Consider the following 25,494-nt stretch of genomic DNA (forward strand, 5'->3'; position numbering starts at 1 on the left):
GGGGGGGCGGAATCAGGGCTGGAGGGGAAAGCGAAATGTCTAATGTGACATGCATCACTAGAATGAACTGGCAGCGTTTCATCGAGATGAGCAGACGGGGAGGTGGGGGTGGAAAGAGAAGAAAAAGATAATATATAATTATCCACCAAGGTTCTTGAGACTTCTACTTTAATGCAACTTTGGGGAGACACGCAGCCCATTTTAACCAGCCAATCTCTCTGTAATGAATCTAATCGCAATGTAAAACATTCCCAAAGACTGTAGGCCGCACTGAGTACTAATTAGGGGGGGGAGTCGATCTTGAGAGAGGCGGAGGGAGAGAAGCTTCCGCTCAGGGGGAAATCAAATGGCTCTGAGTGACCGTTTCAGTGCAGATGGTCTCAAAAGCCGGTGAGTTCCAAAGAATCTTGGGCAGTGGCGTAGCGTAGGAGGGGGGGGGCCAAGCCTCCGGGCACACAATTTTTGAGTTGCCACGAACTGGTACTGCTCTCCGCCCATCAAGGGTTGTGTCAGCCAGCTGGGCTCCCCCCTGGAATGTGCAACCGCACCCCGTCTTGCTCCAGTGGCGAGGACTCAGCTTGTATCCTCCCCACCTGCTGTGTGCTTGCCCTGGGCACCGACAACCACTGCTATGCCACTGATCACGGGAGTGGTTGTTGTTGTTTTTTAATCCAGCATTGTAAATACACCCACAAAAGTTACTAGCTTGCTAAGGAGTGGGGAATGGGGAGCTACTAGCCTTCCAGCAAATGGGTTGGTTACAAGCCCTGGGCCATGCTCTATTTGGGGGTAAGGAGTTAGGATCCGTGGGCAAGGCCAAAGAGGGGCTGTGGGCTCTCCCATGGGTGAGTTCCTCCAAGCAAGCAAGCAGGGAGCTCAAAGGAGAGGTGGCAACTTGGATGCCAGGCAGAAAATCCGAGATGGAGACTCATCCCATCACGAGAAGTGCCCAAGTGCAGGCAAAGACTCCTCAGGTATCAAGGTCTCCTCAAGAGTAACACACACAAACACCCTTCTTAAGGAGACATCCTGATGAGAACATCTAATAGGTTGTTGTTGTTTAGTCGTGTCTGGCTCTTCGTGACCCCCTGGACCAGAGCACGCCAGGCACTCCTGTCTTCCACTGCCTCCCGCAGTTTGGTCAAACTCATGCTGGTAGCTTCGAGAACACTGTCCAACCATCTCGTCCTCTGTCATCCCCTTCTCCTTGTGCCCTCCATCTTTCCCAACATCAGGGTCTTTTCCAGGGAGTCTTCTCTTCTCATGAGGTGGCCAGAGTATTGGAGCCTCAGCTTCAGGATCTGTCCTTCCAGTGAGCACTCAGGGCTGATTTCCTTCAGAATGGATATATTTGATCTTCTTGCAGTCCATGGGACTCTCAAGAGTCTCCTCCCACTGCCTTGCCGTGGCGAAGGGGCTTGAATAACTCAGAGAAGCTATGAACTATGCCGAGCAGGGCACCCAAGATGGAAAGGTCATAGTGGAGAGCTTTGACCAAACGTGATCCACCTGGAGGAGGAACCGGCAAGCCACTCCAGTATCCCTGCCAAGAAAACTCCATGGACAAAGACAACAGGCATATCTAATAGGAGTCTTAGCTATTTATTTTATAAAAGTTATACAGATCGAAGTGGTCAAGTGGGCATATATGGAGTAAAGCGATCTCACAGGTAAACTGGCTCCATGTTGTGAGGGTGTGGCTCCAGCAGTTCTAGCAACATCTGGAAGGAGCCAGGTTTGGAAAGACAGCTATAAGCTGTTGCTTTCATTCAATTATTGCATCTTTGCCTTCAAACCACGGCATTGAAAGGCAGAGTATTATATGGAAGCAATTCATCACGACTCAACGGATATATATAAATAAGTATGCTGGGAGAAAGCAGTTAAGGGGAGCCAGTTCTATCAGTGATGGGTCGATGCAGATGACACAGGAGTGTGCCGGCCAGTAATCACACAGTTCAAAGCTGGAGTTGACTCTTATCAGCAAAAACATGATCTCCACAGACTTGGCTGAGTGTCAGGCCTAATGAGCAGAGCAGCTCGTGTCCAATGGTCTAAGTCCCTAAGTCCATAAAACTTAGTTGCCAAGACTGAAAGTCCCTTCCTCCACACAGCTATCTAAGTCCCCACCTCTCCAGGCCTTTTCCCAAGCAATCAGAGACTATGCCTGCATGAAGCCAACCTCTCCTCCGCCCCTTTCATGCCTCTTCTGGTTCTGGGAGAGAAGGGGGAGCTTTGAGAACACTATCCAACCATCTCGTCCTCTGTCGTCCCCTTCTCCTTGTGCCCTCCATCTTTCCCAACATCAGGGTCTTATCCAGGTTGTCTTCTCTTCTCATGAGGTGGCCAAAGTATTGGAGCCTCAGTTTCACGATCTGTCCTTCCAGTGAGCACTCAGGGCTCATTTCCTTCAGAATGGATGGGTTGGATCTTCTTGCAGTCCATGGGACTCTCCAGAGTCTCCTCCAGCACCATAATTCAAAAGCATCCATTCTTTGGCGAACAGCCTTCTTTATGGTCCAGCTCTCACGTCCATACATCACTACTGGGAAAACCATAGCTTTAACTACACGGACCTTTGTTGGTAAGGTGATGTCTCTACTTTTTAAGATGCTGTCTAGGTTTGTCATTGCTTTTCTCCCAAGAAGCAGGCATCTTTTAATTCCGTGACTGCTGTCACCATCTGCAGTGATCATGGAGCCCAAGAAAGTAAAATCTCTCACTGCCTCCATTTCTTCCCCTTCTATTTGCCAGGAGGTGATGGGCCCAGTGGCCATGATCTTTGTTTTTTTGATGCTGAGCTTCAGACCATATTTTGCACTCTCCTCTTTCACCCTCATTAAAAGGTTCTCCAATTCCTCTTCACTTTCTGCCATCAAGGTTGTGTCATCTGCGTATCTGAGGTGGTTGATATTTCTTCCGGCAATCTTAATTACGGCTAGGGATTCATCCAGCCCAGCCTTTCTCATGATGAATTCTGCCTATAAGTTAAATAAGCAGGGAGACAATATACAGCCTTGCCGTACTCCTTTCCCAATTTTGAACCAATCAGTTGTTCCATATCTAGTTCTAACTGTAGCTTCTTGTCCCACAAAGAGATTTCTCAGGAGACAGATGAGGTGATCAGGCACTCCCATTTCTTTAAGAACTTGCCATAGTTTGCTGTGGTCGACACAGTCAAAGGCTATTGCATAGTCAATGAAGCAGAAGTAGATGATCACAATGCATGAATCACTGTGGCCAGACTATCCCTGCCCAAGAACAACTGCATATGCATACCGGCTGCAGCTGGTGAAAAGGAATCCTAGACCCTGATGCTTCTTCAGCCTCTGGTGACGAAGATGGATCCAGCCCACCCTCATATTCCAGGCCTGTTCTTTAAGAGAGAATGCACCCCGTATCTCCCTCTCTCATAACAGAAGAATTTGTGGGTGTTTGATAAAGCTGGATGATGGAGATTCAGGACAGATAAAACAAGGGTGCCAGACACAGCCTTCAACGTGTAGCAAGGGTCTATGAGACTCTGGGCAGGAAGCTGAAGGGCACAGGTGGCTTTTTCATCACAGCTTCCTGTTGAAGGTCGTGGCTCCGGAAGTAAACCACTGGCTGCGCAGGTGGCATCATCAGGAAGGCTTCTTGGACCATGGTCTCCGCTTCCTTGAGGAAGGACTTCACCACACCCTGAACCCATCTGTGTGCTGGTCCCATGGGTTACCCAAGAGGTGAGGTCCAAGTCTGGTCCATGGTCAAAGGTGCAACGAGGAGGCAGTCCGTAGTAGCTGAAGCTGGGTGCAGGGCATGGAGTCAGGTGAAGTCAGGAACAGGCTTGCAAGCAGGGAGCCAGGGCAGGTCAGGAACTCAGGCAGGAACTAGCAACCAACAATATTGCTCCCGCAACTTGGGACTGGGGCTGGCCGGCTTTTATCTGCCCCGAGGCATAGGGCAGCCCCGGTCCACAGGTGACTCGCCTCTCCTGGCCTGGAGGCGAGCACTCCTCCTGCGGGAACTTAGTTCCCTCTGCCTCTCTGCCCTGAGCCTCTGCAGCTCAGGAGAGGCTGGAGGGTTACCGGACCCAGAGGCAACCTCCGCTTCCTCTGACGGGGCTGAGAGTGCAGCACCTGCAGGCAATGGGTCCTCCATCACCTCAGGAGCCAGAGCAGACTCAGCTGATACCTGCACTTGAGGATCCAGCACAGGTGAGGACCCTTCAGGCTCAAGCCTCAGCCCCAGCTCAGCTGGTTCTGGAGGCAGGGAATCCTGTGCAGGCTGGGATCCCTCAGGTTCAGCATCCGAGTCCAAATCCCAGGCCATCACAATCTGGTCAACCTCTGTCCCCTGAGAAATCCCCCAGAGTATTCACAAATCCATCCGGTTCCATAAGTCTCCGGGGGCAGACCTTCCACATTGGTCCCTCACTTCAGTGTGGCAGGCCGTGCTCTGTGGAATGTATTGCAACAGACGTTCAGAAGGAGTCTTCCCTGCTCTCTTCCAGATGTCTTTTAAAAACTATCTTGTTCAGACAGATCTTTGGAGTGCGATTTTTTTTCTCCAACAATATTTTATTGATATGTTACTGATGTTCTTACTGTTGTTGCCATGGTATTGTGTTTTTCTGTTGTAAAAAGGTAAAGGTAAAGGACCCCTGACAGTCAAGTCCAGTTGCAAACGACTCTGGGGTTGCTGCGCTCATCTCACTTTACTGGCCAAGGGAGCTAATGTTTGCCTGCAGACAGTTTTTCCGCGTCATGTGGCCAGCATGTCTAAGCCGCTTCTGGCCTGAGTGGTACCTATTTATCTACTTGCACTTTGATGTGCTTTCGAACTGCTAGGTTGGCAGGAGCAGGGACCGAACAACGGGAGCTCACCCCGTAGCGAGGATTTGAACCGCCAACCTTCTGATCGGCAAGCCCTAGGCTCAGTGGTTTACACCACAGCGCCACCCACGTCCCTTTTCTGTTGTAGATGCCTGTATTTTCCATGAAGGTGTTGCTTATAGATATAATATAAGATATCCTTATCCTGATTTTGCTTTAACCATGAGTGCTCTCCATGCAGAAGGTTCCAGGTCCAATCTTTAGCATTACCAGTTAAAGCTCCCCTGTTTTCTAGATGAACCAAGAGTCCAACTCTGTATAAGGCTTCTTTGTATGTCCCACTGATTCGCCAGCGAATTTGTTTTCCAATCTGAGGAGCACAGAACAGCTTTCAGCCTGGGCCGTGCCTTTCCACTATCTGTTTCCGAGCGTTTGTTTGCACAGGGAAAGGGGTTAAACGAAGGCTTGCATGATGTCCCTCTAATATTCCCCTGCAAAGTTAGTACAAAAATATTCTGTGCCGCCAAAGCCCATTAAATATTCAAACTTTAATATATATTCCTCAGTAACAAATGTACAGTTAGATAACACATAAAGAATTATGAATGACTAATTATATTTTGCATATTTACAGCAAAGACAATTAGCAAATAGCTTTTATATGCAAAATAAATGAAAAAGTAATTAAGATGCACTAACTAGAGCAGCAGTATCAAGTCTGTTGTCTTGTGATTCACTCCTAACAAACATAATAATTATGCATTCATTGTCATATAATTAAAACAGCTCTGTCCTTTAGAAAACTGGTTATTTACTGTATAATAACCTGAAGAGATGCAGAAGTTCCTCATAATAGTGAGAAGGATAATTAAAACATTTCTGCATGGAGTCTGCTTGCACAGTCGAGTTTATTATCATAAACTTGAAGTAAGAGACCAATTTCCAATGAGATTCAAATGCCTCCCAAGCAAGCCCTGTGAGTTCTGGAGCACAAAAGTTGTTGACTTCATTGCATGGGTCATCGACAGGCCACCACCAGTGCGTGAACCAGCGTTCGCCAACCTGGTGCTCCCCTGATGTTTTGGACTAGAATTCCCAGCAGCCCAAGCCAGCACAGCTAATGGTCAGGGAGGACGGGAGTTGCACTCCAATAATATCTGGAGGGCACTAGGTTGAAGAAGACTGGCATGGACAACAAAGCTGCCATTCTACATGCATGTAGGGGACATTGTGGAGGGGTGCTCAGGTCAGGATGAGGGGTGGGAGGAGCTGGAGAAGATAGAGAAAGATGATCCTAGGAGAACATCCAGCACGAAACATCTTAGTTGCCCAGGGATGGAGGGGACCTAGCAGATACAGAATCCAGTCCTGAAGAGGGACTCATCGGACTTTCACCCAGCTGATTCATGGAGTCCCAGCCCACAGCCCCAGTACTACCTTCCCTGCCACCAGAACTGTTATGTACTGAAGTTCTCACCCTGGGCCAGCAGGGGGATACTGTAGATAGTTTTCACTCAGGTCCACATATGCAAATAAGGGATCGAAAGTGACGTTCAGTGATTGGATAGTTACAGAAAATGGTTACTGTTGTGTTCTAGTGGAGCTCTATATAAGCAGGCTGGCTGAACCCTTCAGTTCAGTTCTGTTCTGGCCTGTGAATAAACAAGAGCTGTTTGAAGAATCGCTGTGTCGTCTGATATGTTCACCCACAACTTAACAACAACATACCCCTTCATCCAATCCTGATGGCAAGCTTCCACCTTTGGAGGAAGCCTTAGATACCGTCAGGTTCTGAGCCTCTTCCTCCATCACCCAGGTCAGGGGTCAGCAAACTAAGGTCCACGGGCCAGATCAGGCCCAATTGCCTTCAGGATCAGTGTGGGGATTTTGTTCGTTCGGGTTGTGCCATTCCCCCCCCCCCCGCGCCATTCCATTCCCCCCACTCACACACACGGTGGTGGCAGCGGCTCCAACTCCCTCCCTCCTCCTGGCTTCTCCCCGCCCTGCCTAGAGGAGGAAGGGGGCTGGGCTGAGCTGACTGAGCACCATTTTAAGCAGCGCCTTTCACCAGTCCTTTCACGCTGCTCATCTTCCCTCCGCCGCCACTGCCCTGGTGCTCCTGTAGGCCAGAGAGGGGAGAGGACAAGCTCGCTCTGCCTACCACAAGAAGCTAGAGAAATGCAACCTGCGCTACTAATAGAAGTCGTACGACTCATGCAGCATGTTGGCAACTAATATACACACAATAATTACCAAAATAGTTACACATTCTTTATCACTCTTCTGAGAAAAATACAAAACCTCAAAAATCTATCATTTGCCCGATAATAAATGTTGGAAATGTAAAGAAAATGAAGGTACATTCTTTCACCTTTGGTGGACGTGCCCAAGGATTAAGGCTTTCTGGGAAATGATATATAATGAATTGAAAAAGGTATTTAAATATACCTTCTTGAAGAAACCAGAGGCCTTTCTCCTGGGCATTGTCGGCCAATTGGTGCCAAAGAAGGACAGAACTTTTTTTATGTATGCTACAACAGCAGCAAGAATCCTCATTGCAAAGTATTGGAAGACGCAAGATTTACCCACTCTGGAAGAATGGCAGATGAAGGTGATCGACTACATGGAATTGGCAGAAATGACTGGCAGAATTCGAGACCAGGGAGAAGAGTCGGTGAAAGAAGACTGGAAGAAATTTAAAGACTATTTACAGAAATATTGTAAAATTAATGAATGTTAGAAGAATGTTGGATAGAAACTAAGTGGTTTCCAGCTGTAATGCTTTAAGAGATAGGAAAAAAGGTTTGCAAAAGGGTAAAAGCTTAATGGTAAGGATTTGCTGAAATAACAAACTGAAGTGGAATACAAAAAAGGGAGGTATGAGGAGGTCCGGGGAAATAAGTGTAAGGAAGATATGTTATGGAAAATTAATGTGTTGGTTTTTTTAAAACTGTTTTTATTTTGTATGTTTCTTTTTATTTTTCATTTTTACTGTTATACTTTAAAAACTTTAATAAATATCTTTTTTTGAAAAAAGAAAAAAGAAAAATACAAAACCTTATGCAAAGCCACAGAGACTTGCGAACGACTCAACCTAAGATGAACTTATAATGTCTGGTTTCGATGGATCCATAGTCGCCAACGTGTTGCATGAGTCGTACTACCCACAAGAATGGCAGCCCCAGGGAAGGGAAGCGCAGCGTCTGGGGCTGGGGGGTGGGGAGGAGAACAACTTGCCCCCCTTGCCTCTTCTTCCAGCCCCCCCCCCTCCCGGTCCTGCTTCTCTGGCCCACCACAAAGTCTAAGGGACAGTGGACTGGCCCGCAGCTAAAAAAAATTGCTGCCCCCTGACCTAGGTCATGGAGGCACCAGTGCTAGTGTGAACAGACAGCTCAAGCCCAACCTACTAGGAGGAGCTCCCGTTTGCTTCTCCAGTCCAAAGATGTGCAGAGGTTATATTTTCTGAGAATCCTCCAGAAAAACAATCTCTCAAAGGACCTGTTGATGACATTTTAGCATTGTACTGTGGAGAGTGTATTAACTTATGGTCCGTGTATCTGGTTTGGGAGCTGCACGGTCAGGGGAAAAACAATGCTGTCCAGGGTTGTAAAGACTGCGGAGAGAATAATTGGGTGCACTCTTCCCACCTTGGATCAAATCTATGCTTCCAGGTTCCATAAGAAAGCTGCAGAGATAGCGCAGGATAGTGTGCACCCCAGAAATGATCTCTTTCAGCTTCTGCCTTCTGGAAGAAGGTACAGAGTTATAGACTAGGACTAGACACCTGAGAAACAGTTTCTACCCAAATGCGATTTTGGTTTTAAACGCAGTGTAAGGAGTCTCTATGGGAGTATGTTGTATTTAAAAATGGGGTATCAGAGTTTTTAGGGGGCTAATCAGGTTGGGATAGCAGGCTTGTTGGGTTTTGAAGGTCTGATGTAGATTTTTCAGTTTTGTTGTTCTGTATGGGACAATGACAATAAAGTTATTGTATCGTATCATATCTCACTTGCTGCTCTGAAGCCATCCTTATAGCAATGAGTCTTGGGGGCACGCGGCCATTGGCTCAACATCTTAGCTTGCTTAGCCCTGCCTTGTGCCTGTCATGCCTTTGACCTGTGCATAGACTACAGTATGTGCTGCTTTGAGCATGGAAGTTTCTGGGACAAACTGAAATCGAAGTTCAAGCAGGAGGCAGGACAAGGCCGCCGGTCACTTCTTGACGTCTGCCCAGCTGGTATGGCAACCTGCTCCATAAACGAGCAACATAATCCACAGTGAAGATCTGTAGCAATTGGATTTAAGTAACTTTAATCCTGTTGTTGTTGTTGTTGTTGTTGTTGTTGTTGTAGCATTTATTTAAATCCTGAATTTTCCCCAGACTCAAGGTGGCTTAGACAAATTAACACAACACAGATAAAATTCACACACACACACACACACACACACACACAGAGAGAGAGAGAGACATATATGAATTTTATTTATTTATTAAAGTTCTTATGTTACATCGATAAACATTATCATATTACATCACAAGGCTTATTATACTATAATTTTCAACATGTATACAAAGTTTTTATACTAAAAGAAAGAAAAAAGAAAAGGGGGGGGACAAGGCCAAAAAACTACTCCAAAATCATATATATACCAACACTTCGGACTTCCTGTCTATCCCATTGTATATTCTTTTTTTTTACAAATGAATGTACTCTTATTATTGTATATTTCTTTATATTTTATCTAATACATTCCTATATCAATATGTACCCTTGGTCTTATTTCTCAACTCTCTCTCCAACGTCAATCGAATGCTAGCATAAAAAAATCTAAATATACATATATATGACAATTGTTTAAAAGTAAGTCAACTGTAATAGAATCGAAGAAAGAAAAGAAAAAATATCTTGAAATACAGTTAAGAAAAACAGTGCAGTGCTATTTAAAGCCCTTTCCTTAAAAACAGTCAGTTGACTGAATAAAACAGTTTTTGCATGCTGGTGGGAGGACAATAAGGAAGGAGCCTGTCTGGTTTCTCTAGGAAGGGAGTTCCAAAGTTTGGGAGCAGCCACTGAGAAAGCCCTGTTAGCTTCAGTAAGAGCAATTCATCTTCAATCCCAGTGTTAAATTTTAACAGGGTCCCCCCCCCCACACACACAATGGACCTCAGTGGCTGAAGTGAAGAGCTGGTTCATGAAACTGGTTTGATGTGCTAAGTGTTATTAACTAGGACTGGGCTCTTTACATGATCACAGCAAAGGAGGAGGAGGAGGAGGAGGATCATAGAATCATAGAATCATAGAGTTGGAAGAGACCACAAGGGCCATCGAGTCCAACCCCCTGCCAAGCAGGAAACACCATCAGAGCACTCCTGACATATGGTTGTCAAGCCTCTGCTTAAAGATCTCCAAAGAAGGAGACTCCACCACACTCCTTGGCAGCAAATTCCACTGTCGAACAGCTCTTACTGTCAGGAAGTTCTTCCTAATGTTTAGGTGGAATCTTCTTTCTTGTAGTTTGGATCCATTGCTCCGTGTCCGCTTCTCTGGAGCAGCAGAAAACAACCTTTCTCCCTCCTCTATGTGACATCCTTTTATATATTTGAACATGGCTATCATATCACCCCTTAACCTCCTCTTCTCCAGGCTAAACATGCCCAGCTCCCTTAGCCGTTCCTCATAAGGCATCGTTTCCAGGCCTTTGACCATTTTGGTTGCCCTCCTCTGAACACGTTCCAGTTTGTCAGTGTCCTTCTTGAATTGTGGTGCCCAGAACTGGACACAGTACTCCAGGTGAGGTCTGACCAGAGCAGAATACAGTGGCACTATTACTTCCCTTGATCTAGATGCTCTACTCCTATTGATGCAGCCAAGAACTGCACTGGCTTTTTTAGCTGCCGCGTCACACTGTTGGCTCATGTCAAGTTTGTGGTCAACCAAGACTCCTAGATCCTTTTCATCCGTTCCAGTTTGTCAGGAGGAGGAAGGAAGAAATAGGTGGCGACATGGCACCAGCTGTGAATTGTAAGAGCACTGCAACAATCCTATAACCACATCACGGGAAGCTCTGAAGTCAGTCATAAACTCAAACCCTGAAACCGTTGTGCGAATCAGTCTACATGGTATTGCTGAGCTGAAATCTCTGAAAGGACATTTCTGATATTTTTCTTTTCCTCACCTGTCCCCCTTCCTCCTCTGCTGCCATTTTGCTCCCATAATTATTTTTGGCTCAGGCATTGGGCATTTATCCTTCCCAGTCCCCTGCCGGGGATCTGGGGAACATCAGGGTTATCCAGTGGGGGGGGGGAATGGGCTGGCTCTGGAGAACATATGTTCAAGCAGAGAGAGCCCGCCCCCGTTACGCCACTGTCGCAGGGGAGAGCAATGACAACCTCTCGGCGTACGGCCAAAGCCTCCCCTCAAAACAACCCCTTTAACGGGGAAGCCTGGTCTCACCGCCACAAAGAGGAAGGGGGCGTGGGTCAATGCCGCACGCCCCCCCCCATTCAGGGAAGATAGACTAAAGGCCCAAGGCCTGATACCGCCAAAGTTGTGACGTTTTGCTACGGGAAAGGCAAACCTGCCAATGCAGTGGAATTCCTTTCTGGCCCTTCAACAGCGACCTTGATGTAGCAGCGCCCACATACCTGTGGAGAAAAGGTTAACCTGCAAAAGAAGTCTTAACTGAGGGTGGGGGAAGCTCTGGAGCCAACTGACGATTCCCAGGTAAGATCCTCCCCCAATTGTGTGGGCAGGGTGGTCCCTCCCCCTACCTGGCCTGATCACCTGGGCCACGCCTCCCCAGGCGGGATTGGGCAACTGGCTGAGGTAGGCGGAGACCTCCAGGTATCCCACCTGGGGAAGATGAAGCCAAGCCTGTGCTAAAGGAGCCACATAGGGTCCAGGGGGCTGCGTGCAACCATGCAAAGGGTGCCCCCCGGTTAATGTGGGGAGCGGTCATTCCAGTTTTGCATTTGTACATATAAATCGGCACCTGAAAATTTTATGCAAACCAGAATCATGTCGTTTGTTCCCTTTTCTGGCAAAGTGTGAGTGGTCACCCTCTTGGCAATTCAGGCATCTGGGCCTGATGGGTCTGGAGGTTTGACAGATGCAGAACGGCTTTTAAAAAAATATATTAGAAAACCAGCGAGAATCCCAAAGGAATGACCTGCTATTTGCTATGGGAGATACTGTGAAGGCGGTGAAGGTCCTGTGTGAGTGTCTGGAGGCAGTTGGAGGATGGATGGCGGCTAACAGATTGAGGTTGAATCCTGACAAGACAGAAGTACTGTTTTTGGGGGACAGGAGGCGGGCAGGTGTGGAGGATTCCCTGGTCCTGAATGGGGCAACTGTGCCCCTGAAGGACCAGGTGCGCAGCCTGGGAGTCATTTTGGACTCACAGCTGTCCATGGAGGCACAGGTCAAATCTGTGTCCAGGGCAGCTGTTTACCAGCTCCATCTGGTACGTAGGCTGAGACCCTATCTGCCCGCGGACTGTCTCGCCAGAGTGGTGCATGCTCTGGTTATCTCCCGCTTGGACTACTGCAATGCGCTCTACGTGGGGCTACCTTTGAAGGTGACTCGGAAACTACAACTAATCCAGAATGCGGCAGCTAGACTGGTGACTGGGGGTGGCCGGCGAGACCTTATAACACCGGTCTTGAAAGACCTACATTGGCTCCCAGTATGTTTCCGAGCACAATTCAAAGTGTTGGTGCTGACCTTTAAAGCCCTAAACGGCCTCGGTCCAGTATACCTGAAGGAGCGTCTCCACCCCCATCATTCTGCCCGGACGCTGAGGTCCAGCGCCGAGGGCCTTCTGGCGGTTCCCTCATTGCGAGAAGCAAAGCTACAGGGAAGCAGGCAGAGGGCCTTCTCGGTAGTGGCACCCACCCTGTGGAACGCCCTCCCATCAGATGTCAAAGAGATAAACAACTACCTGACATTCAGAAGGCATCTTAAGGTTCAGGGAAGTTTTTAATGTGTGATATTTTAGTGTATTTTTTGTTTCTATGGAAGCCGCCCAGAGTGGCTGGGGAGGCCCAGCCAGATGGGCGGGGTATAAATAATAAATTATTATTATTATTATTATTATTATTATTATTATTATTATTATTACTACTACTGTTAGTGAGCATCTTAAGCATCTTACTGAAAAATCGTGCCAGTGTTAAACGGGCTTATGCAGCCCATTTTATAGGAAGACAGTGTAGCATCTGAAAGGGCCAATTTTAAAAAAGAAAAGTTTATTTCTGTTTTCGGTTGGCTTGCAGAGAGTTGTAGTGGGTAGCTTGATGAGGATGCTAACCGAGAGTTTGGTAGAAATCTCTGTTAGGGACCATTAGGAAAAGGACGGAAAATAAAACGACCAATATCAGAATCTCTTTTATTCAAATCTATGGTGCAAATACTCTTAGAATACATTGTGTAGTTTGGGTTACTCCAAAATGAAATTGCAGAGTTGGAAAAGCTTCAAATCTCCAGGGCCTGATGAGCTGCGTCCAAGGGTGCAAAAGGATCTTGAGGATGTAATCTCAGAGATTCAGCCTATATTCTCTGAGAATTCTTGAAGAACAAGTGAGGTCCCTGCAGACTGGAGGCAGGCAAATGTTGTCCCCGTCTTCAAAAAGGGGGAGGGGGAGAAGACACAGGTATCTACCAACCATTGAGCTCGATACTGATACCAGGAAAGATCCCAGAACAGACAATTAAACAGTCAATCTATGAGCGCTTAGAAAACGAAGCTATGATTACTAAGACCTAGCATGGGTTTCTCAAAAACAAGTCATGCCAGACAACTCCCATTTCTTTTTTTGATAGAGCTACAAGCTGGTGGATCAGGGGAATGTGGACATAATGTATCTTGATTTCAGTAAGGCTTTTGACAAAGTCTCCCATTATATTCTTGTGGAGAAGCTACTAAAATCTGAGTTGAATGGGATGACTGTTAGATGGTTTTTTTAGCTGGTTGACTGACCAAACCCAAAGAGTGCTCATCAATGGTTCCACATCATCCTGCAAAAAGTCAAAAGTGGGGTCCTGTAGGACTACTGCAATGCACTCCACGTGGGGCTACCTTTGGAGGTGACCTGGAAACTACAACTAATCCAGAATGCGGCAGCTAGACTGGTGACTGGTGGTAGCCGCCGAGACCACATAACACCGGTCTTGAAAGACCTACATTGGCTCCCAGTAGGTTTCTGAGCACAATTCAAAGTGTTGGTGCTGACCTTTAAAGCCCTAAATGGCCTCGGTCCAGTATATTTGAAGGAGCGTCTCCATCCCCATCGTTCAGCCCAGATGCTGAGATCCAGCGCCGAGGGCCTTCTGGCGGTTCCCTCATTGCGAGAAGCAAAGCTACAGGGAACCAGGCAGAGGGCCTTCTCGGTAGTGGAGCCCGCCCTGTGGAACGCCCTCCCATCAGATGTCAAAGAGATAAACAACTACCTGAAATTTAGTAGACATCTGAAGGCAGCCCTGTTGAGGGAAGTTTTTAATGTGTGACATTTGAATGTATTTTTAATCTTTGTTGGAAGCCGCCCAGAGTGGCTGGGGAAACCCAGCCAGATGGTGTGCTCTGGTCCATGGGGTCACGAAGAGTCGGACACGACTAAACGACTAAAGAACAACAACATTATTATTATTATTATTACTGTGCTGGGCCTGTTGCTGTTTGACATCTTGGATGAAGGAATTGGGGGGATGCTCATCCAATTATGGCCAACTGCAGAAGACACCCAAGAGCATTTCCAGAGCTATGGAGAACCTTGTTGGTGCCAGTGGCAGAGCAGTTCATGGGGGAAATGTAGGCCCTACAGGAACTGCTGAAGGAGAAACTTGGTGCGGCTAAAGCAAACAGGGACAAATGTAATATTCTGCACTTAGGCAGGAAGAACCAGCTGCACAAATCTAAGGTTCCATTTTTGCCTTTCTTAGCTCCCAGCACATGGTCTGTCATGTACTGTATGCAAATCTGTGTTCTCTTTTGCTCTCTGGTGATCCATTTATTCCTTTTGGTGATATGTAAGCTGCCACCCAACTCATGCTGTGTGTCTGTAGTAAGAGTTTTAACGGATTGCAACCCTGGCTAGCTCTCACGGCTCCCATTAAAGGGGCTTTGGGAACTGTTCCTTCAGGGGGAGCTAATGTAGAACAGTGGCTGAGTGATTCAGTTTACAAATCAGGAAATCTCTAGCTGAATTCTTACCTCTGCCAAAAACTCACAAGGTGACCTTTGGGTACTTATTTTCTCCTCCACCTCTGTCTGCAATAAAGGTAAAGGGACCCCTGACCATTAGGTCTAGTCGCGGACGACTCGGGGGTTGCGGTGCTCATCTCGATTTATTGGCCGAGGGAGGCGGCGTACAGTTTCCGGGTCATGTGGCCAGCATGACTAAGCCGCTTCTGGTGAACCAGAGCAGCGCACGGAAACGCTGTTTACCTTCCCACCGGAGCAGTACCTATTTATCTACTTGGACTTTGTGCTTTTGAACTGCTAGGTTGGCAGGAGCTGGGACTGAGCAACGGGAGCTCACCCCATCGCAGGGATTCGAACCACGACCTTCTGATCGGCAAGTCCTAGGCTCTGTGGTTTAACCCACCGCGCCACCCGCATACTAATACAGACCTACCTTGCAGGGCGATTGTAAGGTGATGTAACCCTCTAAATGTGTTATATGAATTAATCTGGCTTGAAATTGACGCAAATAATTTTGTTTGTCCGTAAGCATACTGACCTTATTCCCACCTCCTTATTCCCACAGAGCAGAACATTCTTATCCTTTCTATTTTCCACTTCTGTGAAAGGAAATGCATGAAAGAAATGCACTTGGTGAAAGAAAATGCCCATTTAAATTCCGATTTCATGATAAAATACAATGGCAGGCTGATGTGCGAAAAACAGGACAAAATGTACTTATGAAGCTGGGAATATGCCCTGGAACAGAAATAGCCTTCTCGGCCCATCTGTATTTGAAACCAGCTTGAAATCTGAGATTTCAGATGCTGTGCTGCTACTTCATCACTGGGAAGACCCAGAGGGACCCAGAGGTGGTGCCGGTTGTGGAAGCACTTCGCTGATCTAGATCCTGGGCAGCCGAGAGATCCAGTACGGCGAATGCTCCTGATTCACGAAATGAGAGTCGTGCGAGGGTGTGCGCCCCAAAGGAAGGTCTGGAAAGGAAAGCACGTTGTTGTCGACGAGAGGGAAAGGGGGCGACGCGAGGCCTTTCGAGAGAGCCTGGCACAAAGCGCCGGGAAGGCGGATATGTGTTTGTGCATGTGCGTGTGTATGTACAGAAAGTGTCAGGATCAAACAAGCGTTGCCACAAGCCGGGCTTACGATCCCTCCCGCAATAATCCAGGAGCGAACACGGATTCTGAAGAAGTCGCTTCTTCAAACTTTCATGCAACAATTAAGTATTCCATTGTCACGGCTCAATTAAATGGTACGGCCTGAGAAAATTGGGGATTGTAAAGTGAGGACGGAATGCGCTTTGATCCTCCTTCCAGGGTTATTGTTTCATTAATAAATGAACATGTCATTTGTCTCACCAGAGGGAGCCCATGCCCTCCAGGCACTATTCCCTTTTTTGTTCAGGTTTTATAAAGATGAATTTCCAGTGCTCAGAAATACCATGGATTAGAAGTTAAGCCTGACAGCACTTCGGGGAGCTCTGAGCTTAAAGAGCCTCACACAGGTCTCTAAAGCAGTTGTTTACTAATAGAGGGAACTGGAGGCTGTCTGCAGCTGCTGATATCGTATTACCATTTGGAAAGACAGTAGCTGAGATAACAAATCACACAGTTTTAATAATTACTCCTGCTTTCCCTCTTTTTCAGGGGTTTCTTTCTCTCCCTCTCCCTCTCTCTCTCTTTTTTTGTTTCCTGAGTGACTGCGGAGGCTGGACTCCATCCAAAAAAACAGATAAAAACAGTATGGAACTTTTATCTTTCTGCGATAATGTCAACGCATCATGTTCCGCGGAAAAGTTTCCTGCTGGATTTCGTCTTCCTCTCCCCGCCCTCCCCTCTATTTCCCTCAAGTTTCAATAAAATGCAATTATACTTTATAATTCTGCTCTTTTAATCTTCCCTTAAAAAAAAAGAAATAAATAAAAGGAACTTCACACCCACAACGTTCTTAGGTTTTGGGGGGCTTTTTTGGGTGGGGTGGGGGTGGCGACACTGAATTGTCTCCCCCCCCCCCATTGACTTGGGAGCAGAAACAAAATGCAGAAAACACCCCTTCTTTGGATAGACCTGCCGTCAAAACTCCATGCACAAGCAGAGCTGTTTTGCATTCAAATTAATACCTACTTTAATTTGGATGCAAAATAGCTGCCCCATTATTTAAACACACACACACATACACACAGAGAGAGAGAGTTAACTAAGTCATTTGGCAATGAATGGGTACTAAGATATGATATTTCTTCTTGTTGTTGTTTTTAATCCTAAATTGAGCTGACATTAGGATTGGTATATTTTAATATCAATAGATTAGCCCTAAAGAGTGGAAGCCTTATTTAGAAAATCTGCATTTTTAATATGTGCTCCAGGAATCTCTTTTTTTAAAGAAAAGTGTCCATTTAGATGAACACTGGATTTGACTGGGCTGTTTTTGCTTCTTCCTGGTGTTTCAGAGGAAATCGTGTATTGTTGCAGCAGCAAGCAGGCTCCATTTGCCAGACAATGGCACCGGCTAATTTCTGGCAGTGGAGGAAAGAGATAAATGTCCTATAATTATATCTTCGCCGTGAAACCTGAAGTCTGGGAGCGTCAAGGTAACCTAAACTTTTCCCATAGCTTTCACTGCGCTTCTGATGAGGCCATGTTCCATTGGATGATTAAAGGGGGCTCACTCTCGCTCGCTCGCTCTCGCTTTCTCTTCTTCCTTTTCAAAAAAAAAGGAAAAAGAGAGCATTATTTCAGAATAATCTTAATTGGCGAAAGGTTGAGGCCTTTCTAGGAGGGGAGGGAAAAGGTTGAATAGTCTTTTCAAGTCACATGAAAGTTTCTGGGATGAATGTACGGTAATTAGATTAATAAGTAGCTTAATTTATCACAGCTGAGGATTTCAGCAACCACACATTAGAGCAAGGAGGGGAGGGGAGAAGGCTAGGGTGGCTGTTCGAGATTTTTTAAATTTTGGGGGGGGAGGGGTGGTGGTGAAAATGTGCGGAAACTTGTTTAACCATACACACGCAGTGTATTTCCTTTTGTGTGTGCATGCGCACGTGCGCAAATTCAGCAATTGCGGAAGAAATCAGCACACAGTCACATGAATAACAGAATGCGGAAGGCCCTGTTCTGTCCCTTTGTGCTCTCTAGTTAGTAAGAGGTTTTAAGATTTGCCAAAGAAACTTTCCTCTGTGAAGTTATTCCATACCCTCCGACATTTCTCTGATGAAAATAGGGATGTCCTATATTATTATTATTATTATTATTATTATTATTATTATTATTATTATACCTCGGCCATCTGGCTGGGTTGCCCCAGCCACCCTGGGCTGCTTCCAACATATATAAAAACATCATAAAACATTAAAAATTTAAATTGGACAGGCTGTCTTCTAAAGGTTGTATAGTTACTTATCTCCTTCGACCAGGGGTCAGATAACTCCATACCCTCCAACATTTCTCTGATGAAAACAGGATTTCCTAAGGGAAAGAGGGACATTCTGGGATCAAATCAGAAACTGGGATGACTTCTGTAAATCTGGGAGCGTCCCTAGAAAAGAGGGACACTTGGAGTGTCTGTTATTTTGAGGGGAGGGGGTGCAGGAACTGCTGGGTTAGAAAGGAAGTCTGTAGACTCCTTGTTTTGGGCGCTGAATGTTTCTGTCACAGAAGATGCGTCGGGAGGTTCTGGTTGCGTAGAGATCCTTGCTCAGGTCACGAGAGCCGTTCAGAACTCTGCCAAGGGCAAAGCAGTCGGGCCCCGCAGGTATCGAATGTTGCCATGCGCTGGCTTCTGCATGCCAATGGAACAGATGCGCAACATCACCGCGATGAGGGGCGTTTCGTGTGCCAAGAGGGCCGGACCAATGGGCAGCAGTCACCCCGCAGCAAGAGGCAGCGCATGTACACCGTTGCAGAACTACAGCCGACCTGTTTACAATGCAGAACAAACAGGGCTTCTTTTCCATCGCCTTGCGGGGTCTACATCTTTTGATTGTTAACGGGGCACAGCCTTTCTTCAAAACAGGCTGCCTCTTGGCTACGCAGAGCTGGATGGCATGCAGTTTGTGGGCTCATGGTGGCATCGGGAATGTTCTGGTCCCTCCCTCTGCCCGCCTGCCCGCCCCCCAGGTCTGTGTTTTTATTGTGTTTTCGGAGGACAATTCTTCCCCAGAATTTTGATCCGCCTGTGCCGTTTTGATGTTGCCATCCTGGAAAGAGAAAGCTTTGTGTCTTGTCATTATTTATCAGCCCGGATGCCTGATCTCATTAAACTAACTCCTTAACTCTTGTGTTCCTGTAAATGGGGGGTGGCAGGCAGAGAGATTCCCAGTGCCTCTTCATGAAAGCTCTTGGCACTGGTGCAAAGGAAATCCGGCGCTTGTGTCTCGCAGCCCTAGTGCGACGGTAGCTGTCAGGGCTCCGCAGCCGTCGTCATCTTGAGGAGGCCCTAATGAAACCCAGCAGTCAAGAGAGCCTCTTCCGCTTGTGTCGCCTGGTTCTCTGCAAGTATTGCCTCTTTGAAACGGGATGATAAAGCCAACTCTCGATATTGCTTTCAGCCATCTCCAGCGTGGCATCAGCTCCCTGTCGCCTAGAGGAGAGAGGAGGCCAAAGAACCTAAATCGGAGCACCCAAACACTGTCATGAAAAGGGGAACGACACAGCAAACTGTTGCTTGCTCTCTCTTTTTAACGAGAAGAAGAAAATATATTATCTGACACTTAAGAGAGGCCTGTTGGAAAAGGAGGCATGGGTGGGGAACTGTAATTATGGCGCAGATAACCCGTCCATAAAGCACGGCTGTGTCTGAGAGGGCGGCTTTGGGAAAGGGAGAGAGGATCAAAATGCTGGGAGTGGTTTTTGGATCACGCCGGCACTCGCCAGCTTGATAAGGCTGATAAGTATAACCAGTGGCTTAGGACGATCGATTCCTCTCCATAGGAGATCTCTCGGAAAGCTCACATCTTCTCCTCTGTTTATATGAAAGCGGCGCTTTCAAGATGTTTTATCATCTAGTAGCAAATATGACGTGAATGGACGAACGGAACCTTTCTTCTTCTTTTAATCTTGAAGGGGAGAGACTGAGGAAAAAATTAAACAGGACAGCATTTAATTATGCCTATTGAACAAACCCGTAGAGATGTGGAGAAACTTGGGTCCCTCGCGCATGTGCAGGTTTTCCGCTTTTTCTTGTGATGAACCCAAGTGTCTGACTCTAATCTGAAATGGATATCTAATTATTGTTTAACATTATTTGTTTAGTTGGCGTTAACGACCTCTAATTTGCCTTTAAATGATTCATTTGGTGTTTAAATAAAGCTCCTTTTACTTAATAATGTTTTCTTTAACCAATCTTTGCTAATGTCAATACGCTCTTTGTTTAACCTTCTTAAAGGAAACATTTTCTCGGCTCCAAGACAATTAGGAATTATTACAGCAGTATTGCAGGGGGCGGAGAGCCATGCAATCAACAAATGGTATTGTGACGATGAGGCTAAGATCAAAATATTCCCTCCGAATCACAAAATCAGGAAGAAGCGGTTCCTCAAATTTGCCTTTGAAGTAACCCCAAGGTCGAACTACGTGTGTGTGAGACAAAAAAAATCTCTTTGAGGTTTCAGGATCAGTGTTTCCTCTATGAAACCAAGGCGTGCATATCTTAGTACATCATGCACAGCGGAGAATCAGTGGAACCAGCCCTACTATTGACCAACCTGAAGCGTCTGACAATATTCAGAGCTGTGGGAGGGACGGCAGATTTTGATGGGGGTCCAACATCTTCTGAAAATGATTATGAGGGTGCACCTAAGATCACAGGGGACGGTCATTTTCCCCTGGTGACTGCTCACTGTTCCCCTGGTGACTCCTCACTGTCTCGGGCCGGCCCAGAGTGAGCAAGAGAGAGTGCTTGACCCCTGCCACCCCGATGATTCTTTCCTGCAAATAACACCCCTCCCTGTGTAGCTTTTAATTGTGCTCCCTTCAAGCTGGTCTAGGACACTAGAAACTTTTCTGCAGTATGCATCTGGCTCCCGGTGGAGTACAGGGTCAGATTTAAGGTGCTGGTTTTGACCTTTAAAGCCCTTCACGGCCTAGGACCCTCGTACCTACAGGACCGCCTCTCCCGGTATGCCCCACGGAGGACCTTAAGGTCCATAAATAGCAACACCCTAGTGGTCTTGGGCCCTAAGGAAGTCAGATTAGCCTCAACCAGAGCCAGGGCCTTTTCAACACTGGCCCCGGCCTGGTGGAACGCTCTGTCTCATGAGACCAGGGCCCTGCAGGATCTGATTTCTTTCCGCAGGGCCTGTATGTTGGGAAAGATGGAGGGCACAAGGAGAAGGGGAAGACAGAGGACGAGATGGTTGGATAGTGTTCTCGAAGCTACCAGCATGAGTTTGACCCAACTGCGGGAGGCAGTGGAAGACAGGAGTGCCTAGCGTGCTCTGGTCCATGGGGTTATGAAGAGTCGGACATGACTAAACGACTAAACAACAACATCCAGGAGGAGGAGGAAGGCAGCAGTGGGGAGGTCAGGACAGCGCAGGCACAGTAGGAACACTGCTGGCTGCTGCCTGCTGCCTGTGGTGCCAGTGTGGTGTAGTGGTGTAGTGGGTAAGAGTGGTAGTCTCGTAATCTGGTGAACCGGGTTCGCTTCCCCGCTCCTCCACATGCAGCTGCTGACCTTGGGCTAGTCACACTTCTCTGAAGTCTCTCAGCCCCACTCACTTCACAGAGTGTTTGTTGTGGGGGAGGAAGAGAAAGGAGATTGTGAGCCGCTTTGAGACTCCTTAAAGGGAGTGAAAGGCGGGATATCAAATCCAAACTCCTCCTCCTCCTCCTCCTGTGGCTCTCGAGATTGAGCCTTATGCTTGAGCAGAAAGTCTCAAATCCAGCTGAGGAATCTCCAGGTAGGAATGGTTAAGAACCCCTGCCTGAAACCTGGAGAGCTGCTGCCAGTCAGTGTAGGCAATGCTGAGCTAGATGTGTGGCAGGGGTTATAATAGGTTTATTGATTTATCCCTCCTGGCCCCCACATCCATGAGTTGAACACAGTTTTAAAAATTCCCATCCTTAACCACAAAAGTAAACGTATGGGAATAAGGCTGCAAAACCTTGTTTTCCGCTAGTCCAGCTACGAAGAAAGCTGACTTCTCCCTTCTTAACAAAGAATCAGGCAACAACTTGTGAAGCAAATTTAAACATGAGATTTACTTACTTTATAATCGTGCATTGGTTCACAGCAACAGTAGCAGTAAAGAACTATGCAGGCAAAATACTTATATTTACAGTATAACCAGCTTCAGGAGCGGAAGCAAATGGAGGCATGCCTGTATCCAATGCTGGTCAAAGGAAAAGAGATAGTAACAGGAAGTACTCTATGTTCCTTCCTCTCCAGGAGGGGGAAGGGAAATGACGTCACACAGAGCCCTCTCTATCAATTGTATCTCTATGGTCTGAGTATCTGTTTACCAGCAATACAGCTGCATGGACTAACCCCTTCTCATGCTAACTAGCAAGAATATGCATTTGTTAGGTTTGTCTGCTCATCTCGCACAAGATGGACTAAAGGTCTGACTCGGTTTATGGCAACCTCCGATGTTCCTAAAACGACATGGCCAAAATGAGAGGCACAAATACAAGATGGGTGACACCTGGCTTGAGAGCAGTACATGTGAAAAGGATCTAGGAGTCTTGGTTGACCACAAACTTGACATGAGCCAACAGTGTGACGCGGCAGCTAAAAAAGCCAATGCAATTCTGGGCTGCATCAATAGGAGTATAGCATCTAGATCAAGGGTAGTAATAGTGCCACTGTATTCTGCTCTGGTCAGACCTCACCTGGAGTACTATGTCCAGTTCTGGGCACCACAGTTCAAGAAGGACACTGACAAACTGGAAACGATGCCTTATGAGGAACGGCTAAGGGAGCTGGGCATGTTTAGCCTGGAGAAGAGGAGGTTAAGGGGTGATATGATAGCCATGTTCAAATATATAAAAGGATGTCACATAGAGGAGGGAGAAAGGTTGTTTTCTGCTGCTCCAGAGAAGCGGACACGGAGCAATGGATTCAAACTACAAGAAAGAAGATTCCACCTAAACATTAGGAAGAACTTCCTGACAGTAAGAGCTGTTCGACAGTGGAATTTGCTGCCAAGGAGTGTGGTGGAGTCTCCTACTTTGGAGGTCTTTAAGCAGAGGCTTGACAACCATATGTCAGGAGTGCTCTGGTGGTGTTTCCTGCTTGGCAGGGGGTTGGACTCGATCGCCCTTGTGGTCTCTTCCAACTCCAGGATTCTATGATTCTATGAAATCATGTAACTACTCTCATCCAGTGTGGGGAGAACCTGAATTCACCCCTGGGAGGAAGGACCACAGCTCAGCGGTAGAACATCTGCTTTGCATGCAGAAGGTCTAACGTTTAATAATAAATGATAATTATTATTTATTTATTTATACCCCACCCATCTGGCTGGGTTACCCTGGGCAGCTCCCAACAGAATAGTAAAAATATGACAAAACACCAAACATTAAAATCTTCCCTAATAAGGGCTGCCTTCAGATGTCGTCTGAAAGTCAGGTAGTTGTTTATTTCCTTGACATCTGATGGGAGGGCATTCCACAGGGCAGGCACCACCACCGAGAAGGCCCTCTGCCTGGTTTCCTGTAAGCTCACGTCTCACAGTGAGGGAACCACCAGAAGGCCCTCAGAGCTGGATCTCAGTGTCCAGGCTGAACAATGGGGGTAGAGACGCTCCTTCAATCCTCAATAGTATTTGTATTTCTAACACTAGAGCTCAATGAAGCTGAGTATCGGAAGATTCAGGAAAGAACAAAGAAAGTGCAGTGCCAAGTTAAACTCTGGAACTTGCTTAAATTGCAGGCAGTGATGTCCACCAACCCGGGTGGTTTTAAAAGTGGATTCAACAAATTGATGGAGGAGGTGACTGTTGATGGCTACTCAGCATGAGGCTTATGCTTGACCTCCACAACTGGAGGCAGTAATGGGAAGGGAGAGGGTTCTGGTGCTCAAATGCCCTGGCTTCCAACAAGCCACTGTGAGAACAGAATGCTGGACTAGATGGGCTACTGGCCTGATTCATCAGGATCATCTCATGTTCTTATGCCATCCCTAGGAAGGGTAGGAAATGGTCCCTGTCTGGAACATCACCACCACCACCACCATCATCATCATCTTCATCATATATTATTTATACCCCGCCCATCTGGCTGGGTTTCCCCAGCCACTCTGGGCTGCTCCCAACAGAATACTAAAAACATGATAAAAAGTCAAATATTAAAAACCTCCCTAAACAGGGCTGCCTTCAGATGTCTTCCAAAAGTCAGGTAGTTGTTTATTTCCCAGGTAAGGTAAAGGTAAAGGTACCCCTGTTTCTATTTTTGTTATTTGGGGGGGGGGGAATAATAAATTGTTATAAAAAAACCAGATAGTTGTTTATTTCCTTGACGTCTGATGGGAGGGCGTTCTGCAGGGTGGGTGTCACCACTGAGAAGGCCCTCTGCCTGGTTCCCTGTAACCTCACATCTCTCAGTGAGGGAACCACCAGAAGGCCCTTGGCGCTGGACCTCAGTGTCCGGGCAGGACGATGGGGGTGGAGACCATAGATAGCTGCTTCCAGTCCGTGGAGACAACACTGAGCTAGATGGACTAATGTTCCACCCTCCTTGAAATGGCCACACGTGCTTGAGCACACAGTGCCCAAAATAAATGGAAGAGGCTGAAAGTCTGTTGAAGGGTTTGGGGTTGCAAAACAAAAACCTTGGGATATTAAAATAAAAAAATTCCTTCCAGTAGCACCTTAAAGACCAACTAAGTTAGTTCTTGGTATGAGCTTTCGTGTGCATGCACACTTCTTCAGATACTTCTTCTTCAGGTATCTGAAGAAGTGTGCATGCACACGAAAGCTCATACCAAGAACTAACTTAGTTGGTCTTTAAGGTGCTACTGGAAGGAATTTTTTTATTTTGACTATGGCAGACCAACACGGCTACCCATCTACTACTGGAACCTTGGGATATTAATTGGCCTGGAAAATCTTGAACAAAGGAGCCTCAATTTCAGCTTCATATGCGTTGCCATTAAGAGTGCCAGGGTACCAACCTGAATAAAATATTGGGGGGAGGGGCTGCATAATCAATCACATGGCGCAGGGCAATGCCCATCAACTTTGAGGTGGTCCAGCCCCCTTAAATATTTTATGTTTGTTTGTTTGTTTAGTCGTGTCCGAGTCTTCGTGACCCCATGGACCAGAGCACGCCAGGCACTCCTGTCTTCCACTGCCTCCCGCAGTTGGGTCAAGCTCATGCTGGTAGCTTCGAGAACACTGTCCAACCATCTCGTCCTCTGTCGTCCCCTTCTCCTTGTGCCCTCCATCTTTCCCAACATCAGGGTCTTTTCCAGGGAGTCTTCTCTTCTCATGAGGTGGCCAAAGTATTAGAGCCTCAGCTTCAGGATCTGTCCTTCCAGTGAG

At 46.9% G+C, this 25,494-nt stretch overlaps 1 long non-coding RNA gene across 1 annotated transcript in view; it reads left to right on the plus strand.

The window, feature by feature from the left end:
• The window catches only part of LOC310712983, a 342,189-nt gene extending 317,798 nt beyond the window's left edge, over positions 1-24,391 (plus strand). Inside the window, exon 3 of the long non-coding RNA XR_014529061.1 lies at positions 24,369-24,391. This is a non-coding gene — a long non-coding RNA (uncharacterized lncRNA). The remainder of the gene's footprint in view (positions 1-24,368) is intronic.
• The last annotated feature ends 1,103 nt before the right edge of the window (positions 24,392-25,494 follow it).

The sequence above is a fragment of the Podarcis liolepis genome, assembly GCF_965112155.1.
Source record: "Podarcis liolepis genome assembly, chromosome: 1".
Classification (NCBI taxonomy): domain Eukaryota; kingdom Metazoa; phylum Chordata; class Lepidosauria; order Squamata; family Lacertidae; genus Podarcis; species Podarcis liolepis.